At 37.4% G+C, this 12,964-nt stretch overlaps 1 protein-coding gene across 4 annotated transcripts in view; it reads left to right on the forward strand.

Annotated features, from left to right (window-relative positions):
- ALMS1 (ALMS1 centrosome and basal body associated protein) overlaps window positions 1-12,964 on the forward strand; it is a 223,728-nt gene that overhangs the window by 17,139 nt on the left and 193,625 nt on the right. The gene's annotated exons all lie outside the window — the stretch shown is intronic.

Below are 12,964 nucleotides of genomic sequence, written 5' to 3' on the forward strand. Positions count from 1 at the left end.
GCTAGAGTGGGGTTGTGTTTACTTTTTGGTGTAGCTTTACGTGTCCTGGGCTAAAATTTCCTTTGGTGACCTTGTTTTTGTCTCCTCTGTCATCTTTGGGTTTCTCTAAGGATTTATTCTTTTTTTTTTTTTTTAAGATTTTATTTATTTATTTGAGATGGAGAGAGAGCACAAGTGGGGAAGAGTGTCAGAGGGAGAGAGAGCAGTAGTCTCTCTGCTAAGCAGGGAGCCTGATGTGGGGCTCAATCCTAGGACCCTGAGATCATGACCTGAGCCACCCAGGCATCCTAGAATTTATTCTTGAATAAGGCCTGAGATGTACTTTCAGTTATATTCCCCTATTATTATTTAGGAGCCCTATTGATGCAGGAAAATGTGTGTGAGGTGGGGAAGGAAGTGTTCTGTAGGCCTATTATTAGGTTTCAGGGTCCCCCCCGGCCCCCGCCCCGGACTGTGATTTTTACTGAGGTTTTCATTGTCTTTCTCTGAAGTGAGACAGGAAAGCTAAAAGGGGGCTGGAGTTGGGTATTTCTTTATGCCCTTGTTGAAGGCTAGAAGAAGCTGAAGTTAATTACTTTCCTTCCCCTAGGTCTCCTAGTCTCTGGCAAAACCCAAGTGGGGTAGGCTCTGGTAAAATAGTTTTTTTGAGGGCAGGTCTTATTAAGAACAGAATGCTCTGAGTACATTTCAGAATGGGTACTTATCCCCTGTCCCTGTCAGAAGCAGGATATTTTTCTTTGATTTTTAACTATGGGAACCTGGTACAGATCCTGGAGTAAAACTCATGGGTTTTAAATCTCAGGTTGTTCACCCTGAACCTCTAGCAAGTTGTCAGTAACAATTTAGGTTTTTCTACACTAGTACTGTTTGCCATGTGGGGGTATCTACTCCTTGGATTTGGCTCCAATAAATTGTAATTCTCCATATCGGCTTCTCTGTTTCTCCCATATTTAGGACTGTGGTTTGCCCTTCATTTCAGTTCCCTAATGGCAGTAAGAGTTGTTGGTTTTCAATTTGTTGAGCCTTGTCACTGTTGTCCTTGTTTGTTACGGAAGTGATGACTTTCTAACCCTTTGCATGCTGGGCCAGAACTCTTGTTTTTGTTATTTTTATAACAGACTTCATTGTTTAGATTCACAGAAAATTTGAGCAGAAAAATTGAGCACAGTGTAGGCATACTTTGGAGATATTGTGAATTCGGTTCCAGACCATTATAATAAAATGAATATTGCAGCAAAGCAAGTGAAAGGAACTTTTTGTTTGCTCAGTGCACATAAAAATTATGTTTACATTATACTGTAGTCTGTTATGTGTGCATTGTCTAAAACAACAATGTACATACCTTAATTACATAATTGCTAAATGCAAACCATCATCTGAGCTTTTAGCAAGTTGTAATCTTTGCTGGTAGAGAGTTTTGCCATGATGTTGATGATTGTTGACTGATCAGGGTTGTGTTTGCTGAAGGCTGATGTGGCTGTGGCAATTTCTTAAAATGACAAAAATGAAGTTTGCCACATTAACTCTTGGTTTCATGAACAATTTCTCTGTAACATGTGACGCTATTTCATAGCATTTTACCCACAGTAGAACTTCTTTTTCTTTAGAGATTTATTTCTTTAGAGATTATTTAGAGAGAGGGGGAGGGGGGTAATAGAGAGAAGGGGGGAGGAGCAGAGGGAAAGTGGGAGACAGAACCTCAGGTAGACTCCCTGCTGAACATGGAACCTGATGGCAGGGTTTGATCTCACGACCCTGAAATCATGACCTGGGCCAAAATCAAGAGGTGGATGCTTAGCCAACTGAGCTGCCCAGGTGCTCTTCCACAGTAGAATTTCTTTCAAAACCGAGGTCAGGGCAACCCGGGTGGCTCAGCGGTTTAGCGCCGCCTTCAGCCCAGGGCGTGATCCTGGAGACCTGGGATCGAGTCCCATGTCAGGCTCCCTGCATGGAGCCTGCTTCTCCCTCTACCTATGTCTCTGCTTCTCTCTCTCTCTCTCTCTGTCTCTCATGAATAAATAAATAAAATCTTAAAAAAAAAAAAACCCGAGGTCAGTTCTCTCAAACCTTGCCACTGCCTCTCACACCCTTGCCATTACAAGATTATATAATATTTTTATTTTATTTTATTTTTAGGTTATGTAATATTTTAAATCCTATATTGTCATTCCAATAGTCATCACAGCATCTTCACAAAGAGTAGTTTCTATCTCAAGAAACCATTTTCTTGGGACACCTGGGTGGCTGCCTTTGGCTCAGGGTGTGATCCAGGGTCCCAGGGTTGAATCCTGCATTGGGCTCCCTGTGAGGAGCCTGCTTCTCCCTCTACCTATGTATCTGCCTCTCTCTCTCTCTCTCTCTCTCTCTCTGTGTCTTTCATGAATAAATAAATAAAATCTTTAAAAAAACCCAACCATTTTCTTTGCTTGTTCATGGGAATCAACTCTTCATTAAAGTTTATCATGAGATTCTAGCAATTTGGTCATATCTTTCTTTAGGCTCTACTTCTAATTTTAGTCCTCTTACTATTTATATCACATTTGCAGTTACTTCTTCCACTGGTATTGAACCCTGAGAATCATGCATGAGAGTTGGAATCTATTTCTTTCAAACCTTTTAATGTTGATAATTTACCTCTTCCTGTGAATCATGCCTATTCTTAATATTTAGAATGATGAATCTTTGCCAGAAGGTTTTCAATTTAATTTTCCCGGATTCATCAGAGGAATCTCTATCTATGGCAGCTATAGCTTTATGAAATGTGTTTCTTCAATAACAAGACTTGACAGTCCAAATGACTCATTGATACATGGGCTGCAGAATGGACGTTGTATTAGTAGGCATGAAAACAACATTAATCTTGTACATCTTCATTAAAGGTCTTGGTGAGTAGGTGCAATGTCAATGAGTGGTAATATTTTGAAAGAATTTTTTTTTTCCTTAGCAGTAGGTGTCAACAGTGGGCTTAAAATATTTATTAAACCCTATTTTTTTTTTTTTTTATTAAACCCTATTGTAAAAGATACTGTTGTCCAGGCTTTTCAGTTCTACTTATAGAGTCCAAGCAGTGTATATTTAGCATAATTCTTAAAGGCCCTAAGATTTTCAAAATGATAAATGAACATTGGTTTCAACTTAAAGTCACCGGCTGCATTAGCCCCTAACAAGAGTCAACCTGTCCTTTGAAGCTTTTTTTTTTTTTTTTTAAAGGTTTTATTTATTCATGGGAGACAAAGAGGCAGAGACATAGGCAGAGGGAGGAGATGCAGGCTCCATGCAAGAGCCTGATGCGGGACTCCAGGATCACATTCTGAGCCAAAGGCAGCGACTCAACTGCTGAGCCACCCAGGCGTCCCTGTCCTTTGAAGCTTTGACGCCAAGTGTTGACTTCTTTCTAGCAACGAAAGTCCTAGATGCCATCTTTTTCTAACATAAGGCTGTTTTGTCTACATTGGAAATCTGTTGTTTAATGTAGCTCCTTTCCTTAATTAGCTAGGTCTTCTGGTTAACTTGCTGCAGCTTCTACATCAGAACTTGCTGCTTCACCTTACACTTTTGTTATAGGGACAACTTTTTTCCTTAATCTCATGAACCAACCTCTGCTAGTCTCAGACTTTTCTGCAGTATCCTCACCTCTCTCAACCTTCATACAATTGAACAGAGTTTTAAGGCCTTGTTCTGGATTAGGCTTTTCCTTAATTAAGGGAATGCTAGATTGTATGCTAAGAGTATGTTTAATTTTGTAAGAAACTGCCAAATTTTTCTAAAGTGACTACGATTTTGCATTCCCATCATCATTTAGTAATGAATAAGAGTTTCTGTTACTCAGAGTACTTCTGTACTCTGAGCAGCATTTGGTGGTGTCAGTGTTTGGGATTTTGGCCATTCTACTAGGTGTGTAGTGATGATCTCATTATTTTAATTTGCAGGTCCCTAATGATAATATGATGTTGAGCATCTTCTCATGTTCTGTTTTCCAGATGTGTATTTCTTTTGGTGAAGTATCTGTAGAGATCTGTTGACCATTTTCTAATTGGGTTGTTTGTTTTTTGTTTTCAAAACAAATCACTGAGTTTTAAGGGTTGTGTATTTTGGTTAATAATCCTTTATCAGATATGTCTTTTACAGATATTTTCTTCCAGTCTGTGGCTTATCTTTTTATTCTTTTGACATTGTCTTTCACAGAACAGAGTTTTTAATTTTGATGAATCCAATTTATCAATTACTTCTTTCAAGGATTTTCCTTTGGTGTTGTACCTAAAAATTGTTCATCATACTCAAGGTCATCTAGGTTTTCTCCTGTATTATTTTCTAGGAGTTTTATAGTTTTTATAATTTCACATTTGCACTTACATCTGTGATCAATTTTGAGTTAAATTTTGTGAAGCATGTAAAATTAGTGTCTAAATTCAATTTTTTGCTTGTGGATGTTTAGTTCTAGCGTCATTTGTTAAAAAGACTGTCTTTGCTCCATTATATTGCCTTTTGTTCCTCTATCAAAGATTAGTTGACTCTATGTGGAACATTTCTGGGCTTTGTTCTGTTACAGTGATCTATTTGTTCTTTTGCCAATACTACACTGTCTTGATTGCTGTAGCTTTATAGTAATTTATGAAGTCAGGTAGTATCAGCCCTCCCATTTTGTCTTCTTTAATTTTGTGTTGGCTGTTCTGGGTCTTTTGCCTTTCCTTATAAACCTTAAATCAGTTTGTCAATACCCACAACATAATTTGCTTAGAATCTCTTGAAAGTAAATGATATATCTTTTTAAAACACAACAGAAAATTATTTTATAAACAAACACCATATTCTCTTATACTTTTAGAAGCTGCTTAAGCATTTTATAGACTTTGCAAGACATATAATAACAGGACATATAATAATATATGTAATAATTATATTATTATTTGATTGTGATTGCAATTTTGTTGAATCTATACATCATGTTGGGAGGAATTGACATGTTGGCATTATTGAGTCTTCCAAACCATGAGCATGGTAATTAATACCTTTTTGATTTATTTCATCAGAGTTTTATAATTTCCATCATATAGATTTTATACCTAATTGGTTAAATGTATACATGAGTATTTTAATTTGGAGGGTGCTAATGTAAATTTCAGATTCCAGGTGTTCATTACTGGTATATAGGAAGGTGATTGATTTTTTCCTGTTTTTTAATATTCGAGAATCATTCACAGAATATCCATCTACTTTTTTGAAATTGGAGTATTAGAGTCTATTTATTATTGAATTGTCTATTTCTCCCTTCATTACTTTCAGTTTTTACTGGGGGCTCTGATGTTAGGAGCATAGGGAGTTTTGTATTCTGACTTTTGTCATTATGAAATGTTCCTGTTTATCTTGAGTAATTTTTTTCGTTGTTTTAATGTTTTTTAAAAAAATATTTTTCAGTTTCAATTCCAGTATACAAACATATAGTATTACATTAGTTCAGGTGCACAATATAGTGATTTAACAATTCTGTACATGACTAAGTGCTCATGATTAATATACTCTTAATCTCCTTCAGTTATTTCACCCATTCCTCCCTACCTCCCCTCTGGTAACCATCATTTAGTTCTCTGTAGTTAAGAGTCTGTTTCTTGGTTTCTTTTTAAATTCCACATATGAGCGAATTCATATGGTTAATTGTCTTTCTCTGACTGACTTATTTCACTTAGCATTATATTCTCTAGATCCATTCATGTTACTGCATGTGGCAAGATTTCCTCCTCTTTTATGGCTGAGTAATATTCTCTTGTGTGTGTATGTGTATAAATACACTACATTTTCTTTATCCATTCATCTACCCATGGACACTTGGGCTGTTTCCATAATTGGCTATTGTAACTAATGCTGCAATAAACATAGGGGTGCATATTATCATTTTGAATTAGTGTTTTCATATTCTTTGGGTAAATACCCAGTAGTGGAATTACTGGATCATATAGTAGCTCTATTTAAAAAAAATTTTTTTTTAAAGATTTTATTTATTTATTCATGAGAGACACACAGAGAGAGAGAGAGGCAGATACACAGGCAGAGGGAGAAGCAGGCTTCACGCAGGGAGCCTGATGCGGGACTCGATCCCGGGTCTCCAGGATCACACCCTGTGCTGAAGGTGGCACTAAACCGCTGAGCCACCCAGGCTGCCCTCAATTTTTAATTTTTTGAGAAGGCTGCATACTGTTTTCCACAGAGACAGCACCAGTCTGCATTCCCAGTAGCAGTGCATGAGGACTTCTTTTTCTCCCACACCTTCGCCAGCATTTGTTTCTGTTTTTGATTTTAGCCATTTGACAGGTAGGAGGTGATATCTAACTGTAGGCTTTTTTGTTTTGTTTTGTTTTGAGAGAGAGAGGGTGGGGAGAGCAGGAAAGACTTGTGTGTGTGCTCTCAGTAGGTGAAGGAACAGGAACAGAGGGAGAGAGAATCTTAAGCAATGCGGGCTGATCTCATGACCCTGAGATCATGACTTGAGGCGAAATCAAGAGACTCCTAATTTACTGAGCCACCCAGGTGCTCCTCATTGTAGTTTTGATTTGCATTTTTCTGATGATGAGTGATGTTGAGGAACTTTTCTTGTATCTGTTGACCATGTGATGTCTTTTTTTGGAGAAATGTCTGTTCATGTCTTCTCATTTTTTAATTGGGTTATTTGGTTGTTTTTGGTGTTGTGTACTATTTGTGTGTGTGTGTGTGTGTGTGTACTCTTTTTTTTAAAAATATATATTGTGTACTAACTTTTCCCATTCAGTGGGTTGTCATTTAGTTTTGTTGTTTCCTTTGCTGTGCAGAAGCTTTTTATTTTGATGTAGTGCTAAATAGTTTGTAGTTAATAGTTTGTCTTCCTTGCCTCAAGTGATATATCTAGAAGGATGTCGTTATGGCTGATGTCAGAGAAATTACTATGTGTGCTCTCTTGTAGGACTTTTATGGATTTTTGGATTTAGGTCCTTAATCCATATTGAGTTTATTTTTGTATTTGGGGTAAGAAAGTGGTCCAGTTTCATTCTTTTGCGTAACTCTCCAGTTTTTCCAACACTGTTTCCGTTTGTTAAAGAGACTGTCATCTTCTCATTACATATTCTTACCTCTTTTGTCAAACATTAATTGATCATATAATCAATTTATGTTATTTAAAAAAAAAAGATTTATTTATTTATTTATTTATTTATTTATTTATTTATTTATGATAGAGAGAGAGAGAGAGAGAGGGGCAGAAACACAGGAGGAGGGAGAAGCAGGCTCCATGCCGGAAGCCTGATGTGGGACTAGATCCCGGTAAAGATCAGGCGCCAAACCACTGAGCCACCCAGGGATCCCCTCAATTTATATTATTAATATTATTTCTGGGCGTTCTCTTTTTTTTCCTTGATCCATGTGTATTTTTTGGTGCCAGTACCATACTGTTTTGATTATTGTAGCTTTGCCAGTATATCTTGAAGTCTGGGATTCTGATACCTCCAGTTTTTCTTTTTTTCAAGTTACTTTGGTTATTAGGGGTCTTTTGTGGTTCCATACAAATTTTAGGATTATTTATTTCAGGGGATCCCTGGGTGGCTCAGCTTGAGGTTTAGTGTCTGCCATTGGCCCGGGGTGTGATCCTGGAGTCCTGGGATCGAGTCCCACATCAGGCTCCCTGCATGGAGCCTGCTTCTCTCTCTGCTTGTGTCTCTGCCTCTCTCTCTCTCCATCTCTCTCTCTCTCTCTGTCTCTCATGAATAAATAAATAAAATCTTAAAAAAAAGATTATTTATTTTAGTTCTGTGAAAAATGTTGCTGGTATTTTGATAGGGATTGGATTAAATCCGTAGATTGCTTTAGGGATTATGGACATTTTAACAATATTGGTTCTTAGAATCCATGAACATGGAATATCTTTCCACTTATGTTGTCTTCAATTTATTTTTTCTTTTTTCTTTTTTCTTTTCTTTTCTTTTCTTTTCTTTTCTTTTCTTTTCTTTTCTTTTCTTTCCTTTCCTTTCCTTTCCTTTCCTTTCCTTTCCTTTCCTTTCCTCTTTCCTTTCCTTTCTCTTTCTTTTCTTTTTCTTTTTCTTTTTCTTTTTCTTTTTCTTTTTCTTTTTCTTTTTCTTTCTTTCTTTCTCTTTCTTTCTTTTTTTCTTTCCTTTCCTTTCCTTCCTTCCTTCCTTCCTCCCTTCCTTCCTTCCTTCCTTTCTCTCTCTCTTTCTTTTCTCTTCTCTTTCTCTTTCTCTTTCTCTTTCTCTTTCTCTTTCTCTTTCTCTTTCTCTTTCTCTTTCTCTTTCTCTTTCTCTTTCTTCTTTTCGATTTTGTTTATTTGTCAGGCAGAGGACCAAGCAGGTTCCATGCAGGGAGCCCGATGTGGAACTCAATCCCAAAACCCCAGGATCATGCCCTGGGCCAAAGGCAAGACACTCAACTGCTGAGCCACCTAGGCGTCCCTCTTGTCTTCAATTTCTTTCATCAGTGTTTTATAATTTTCAGAGTACCAAGTCTTTTACCTTCTTGGTTAGATTTATCCTTAGGTATTTTATTATTATGTTTTAATATGTTTCATATTGATATTACTGTAGCCACTCTACCTCTTTTAGGATTGTTTGCATAGTAAATCTTTTTTATCTGTCCTTTAATTTTTTTTAAAAGATTATTTATTTATTTATTCATGAGGGACAGAGAGAGAGGCAGACACAGGGAGGGAGTCCGACCCAGGACTCAGTTCCAAGTCTCCAGGATCACGCCCCGGGCTGAAGGTGGCGCTAAACCGCTGAGCCACCTGGGCTGCCCTGTCCTTTAATTTTCAACCTGTTTGTCTTTTTGGGCCTAAAGTGTGTCCCCGATAAAGAGCATACAGTTGAATCTTTTTTTTTTTTTTTTTAAGATTTTATTTATTTATTCATGAGAGACACACAGAGAGAGAAGCAGAGACACAGGCAGAGGGAGAAGCAGGCACCATGCAGGGAGCCTGACATGGGACTGGATCCCAGGTCTCCAGGGTCACGCCCTGGGCCGAAGGCAGCGCCAAACCACTGAGCCACCAGGGCCGCCCAAAAATCTTTTTTTTCATGCAGTCTAGCACAACATATGCCTTTGATTGGATTATTTAGTTCATTCATAGTTAGTGTTATTGATATGTTTGGATTCATTTCCATTTAACACTTTATTTTCTATATGTCTCATGTCTCTTTTATGCCTTTAGTGCTTACATTGCCACCTTTTGTATTAAGTAGATTATTTTCTCATACCATTTTATTCTGATTTTTAAAATTATAATTCTTGTTATTATTAGGGCTTAGAATACACATATTAACTTATCAGAATCTGCTTCAGATTTATTAGGAGTTAGTGCAGTGTCATATAGAGAAACTTTATGCCCATATAAATCCATCCCCTGTCCCCTTTTTAATGCTATTAATGTTAGGCACATGTCAATATATGTTACATACTCAACAATGCATTGTTTTAGTTAAAACTTTATAAAATCTTAGGTTTTTTTGAAGAATCTGGCAGAATGGAGAATAACAATTATATATTTGTAGAGATTGTTTTATTGACCTTTTTATTTTCCCTATCTTATACTTTTCATTTCTTCCCTTTTTTTGAGGTAGTATGTGGTGTAATTTTCTTACTCCATTGTGACTCTTCTTATTATCTCCTCTGTGCTGTCATTATCAAATATATTTCTGTTATAGACCCAACGATACAATTACATATATATTGTTTCATACAGTTGCTTTTTAAATCAGTGAAAGGAAAAAAAAGAGAAGAAATATGCAGTTATATTGTCTTTGGCAATTACCTGCAAAATTGCTTTAATTGGCTTTTTGATGTTTTCCATAAATTTGAATTACTCATGGTGTCACTTGCTTTTATCCTGAAGAACTTCCTTTAGTATTTCCTAAACTGGTTTGTGATCAACAAATCTTCTGTTTAATTTATCTGGGGCTTAATTTTTTTAAGTTAATTGTAACAAAACACATATATAAAATTTACTATCTTAACCATTTTTTTAGGTTAAGTATTTGAGAGAGAGTGCGCATGAGCAGGGGGGGAAGAGGAAAGGAGAAGGAGAAGCAGACTCCCTGCTGAGCAGGGAGCCCAATGGGGCTCAATCCCAGGACTCTGAGATCATGACCTGAGCTAAAAGGCAGATGCTTAACTGACTGAGCCATCCAGATACCCTTCATCTTACCCATTTTTTTTTTAAGATTTTATTTATTTATTCATGTGAGACAGAGACAGACAGACAGAGGCATAGGCAGAGGGAGAGGGAGAAACAGGCTTCATGCAGGACGCCCGATGCAGGATCAATCCTGGGACTCTGGGATCACACCCTGAGCCAAAGGCAAACGCTCAACTGCTGAGGCACCCAGGCATCCCAATCTTAACTATTTTTAAGTGTGGGATTCAATAATGTTAAAACTGTGTTAACGTTGTTGTACAACCAATTTTCAGAGTTCTTTTTATCTTGCAAAACTGAAACTTTGTGCCTGTTAAACACAACTTCCCATTCTTCCTCATCCCAGCCTATGGCATCCACCATTCTGCTTCATGTTTCTGTGAATTTGATTACTTTAGGTACCTCATTTAAGTGGACTCTCACAGTGTGAGTCATTTTGTGACTGGCTTATTTCACTTAGCATTTTTAAAAAAGATTTTTATTTATTGTGAATATGCTGCTGTGAACATGGGTGTACGAATATTTCTTTAGGACCCTGCTGTTAGTTCTTTTGGGTATATACCCAGAAGTGGAATTGCTGGATCCTATGGTAATTTTTTTTTTTTTTTTAATTTTTTGAGGAACTACCATGCTGTTTTCCACAGTGGCTTTACCTTTTGTATTCCCATCAGCAGTGCTTAAGAATTTGAATGTCGGGGATCCCTGGGTGGCGCAGCGGTTTGGCGCCTGCCTTTGGCCCAGGGCGCGATCCTGGAGATCTGGGATCGAATCCCACATCGGGCTCCCGGTGCATGGAGCCTGCTTCTCCCTCTGCCTGTGTCTCTGCCTCTCTCTCTCTCTCTCTCTGTGACTATCATAAATAAATTAAAATAAAAAATAAAATTCTTTAAAAAAAGAAAGTTTAAAAAAAAAGAATTTGAATGTCACCACATCCTTAACAGTGATTGTTTTGTTTTGTTTTAAGATTTTATTTATTTATTCACGAGAGACAGAGAGAGAGAGTGGCAGAAACACAGGCAGAGGGAGAAGCAGGCTCCATGCAGGGAGCCTGACATAGGACTCAAACCTGGGTCTCCAGGATCATGCCCTGGGCTGAAGGTGGCACTAAACTGCTGGGCCACTGGGGCTGCCCTTGGATTTTTTTTTATTTATTTTATTTATTTTATTTATTTTTTTATTTTATAGTGGCTACCCTAACGGGTGTGAGATGTTATCTCATTGTAGTTTTGATTTGCACTTCCCTAATGTTTAGTGATGTTGAGCATCTTTTCATGTGATTATTGGCTATTTGTACATTTTCTTTGGTAAAGTGTATTCAGATCCTTTGCCCATTTTTTTTTTTTTTTAATTTATGATAGTCACACAGAGAGAGAGAGAGAGAGAGAGAGAGAGGCAGAGACACAGGCAGAGGGAGAAGCAGGCTCCATGCACCGGGAGCCCGACGTGGGATTCGATCCCGGGTTTCCAGGATCGCGCCCTGGGCCAAAGGCAGGCGCCAAACCGCTGCACCACCCAGGGATCCCCTTTGCCCATTTTTTAATTGGGTTATTTTACTTTTTATTATTGAGTTGTAATAGTTATCATATATTCTGGCTATGACTCTTTTATCAGATATATACCTTGCAATTTTTTTCTCCCATTCTGTGGGTTGTCTTTTTACTGTGTACTATGATAGTGTCTTTTGATGCACAATTATTTTTTTTTAAATTTTCACGAAGTCCAGTTTGTTTTTCTTCTGTTAACATGTACCATTGGTGTTATACCAGAAAATAACACCAATTTGGATTGCCAATCAGTGTCATGAAGCTTTTTTTCCATGTTGTCTTGTAAGAGTTATATTGTTTTAGGTCTTTCATTTAGGGTTTTGATCCATTTTTGGTTACTTTTTGTATGTGGTTTTGGGTAAACTAGTTTTCATTGTGTACGTTTTTCACCTTTTTGGTTCCTTCCTAAATATTTGATTCTTTTTGATGCTATTTTAAGTGGAATTGTTTTTGTAATTTTTTTCACATTGTTTACTGTGTATAGAAATGCAATTGGTATTTGTGTGTTGACTTTGTATCTAGTCTGCTACTTTGCTGAATTCACTTATTCTAACAGTTTGCGCACATATGTGTGTATAATCTTTGGAGCTTTTTTTTTCTTAAGATTTATTTAATCATGAGAGACACAGAGAGGAAGAGAGGCAGAGACAAAGGCAGAGGGAGAAGCAGGCTTCCTGAGGGGAGCCTGATGTGGGACTCCATCCCAGGAACCTTGGTATCACAACCTGAGCAAAAAGGCAGACCCTCAACTACTGAGCCACCCAGGCACCGTAGTCTTTGGAGTTTTTTTTTTTTCTTTTTAAGATTTTTTATTTATTTATGAGAGAGAGAGAGAGAGAGAAAGAGAGAGAGAGGCAGAGGCACAGGCAAAGGGAGAAGCAGGCTGCATGCAGGGAGCCCAATGTGGGACTCCATCCGGGGACTCCAGAATCACGCCCTGGGCCGAAGGCAGGCGCTTAACTGCTTAGCCACCCAGGGATCCCTTTTCTTCTTTTCTTTTCTTTTCTTTTCTTTTCTTTTCTTTTCTTTTCTTTTCTTTTCTTTTCTTTTCTTTTTTTCTTTTCTTTTTCTTTTCTTTTCTTTTCTCTCTTCTCTTTTCTTCTCTTTTTTTCTTCTCTTTTCTTCTCTTTTCTTTCTTCTTTCTTCTTCTCTTTTCTCTTTTCTCTTTTCTTTTTTACGATTTTTTATTTCTTTGGAGTTTTTTAATATTGAAGATCGTATCATCTGCAACTGAGATATTTTGCATTTTTCTTTCCAG

This window comes from Vulpes lagopus, chromosome 5, assembly GCF_018345385.1.
Source record: "Vulpes lagopus strain Blue_001 chromosome 5, ASM1834538v1, whole genome shotgun sequence".
Taxonomy (NCBI): domain Eukaryota; kingdom Metazoa; phylum Chordata; class Mammalia; order Carnivora; family Canidae; genus Vulpes; species Vulpes lagopus.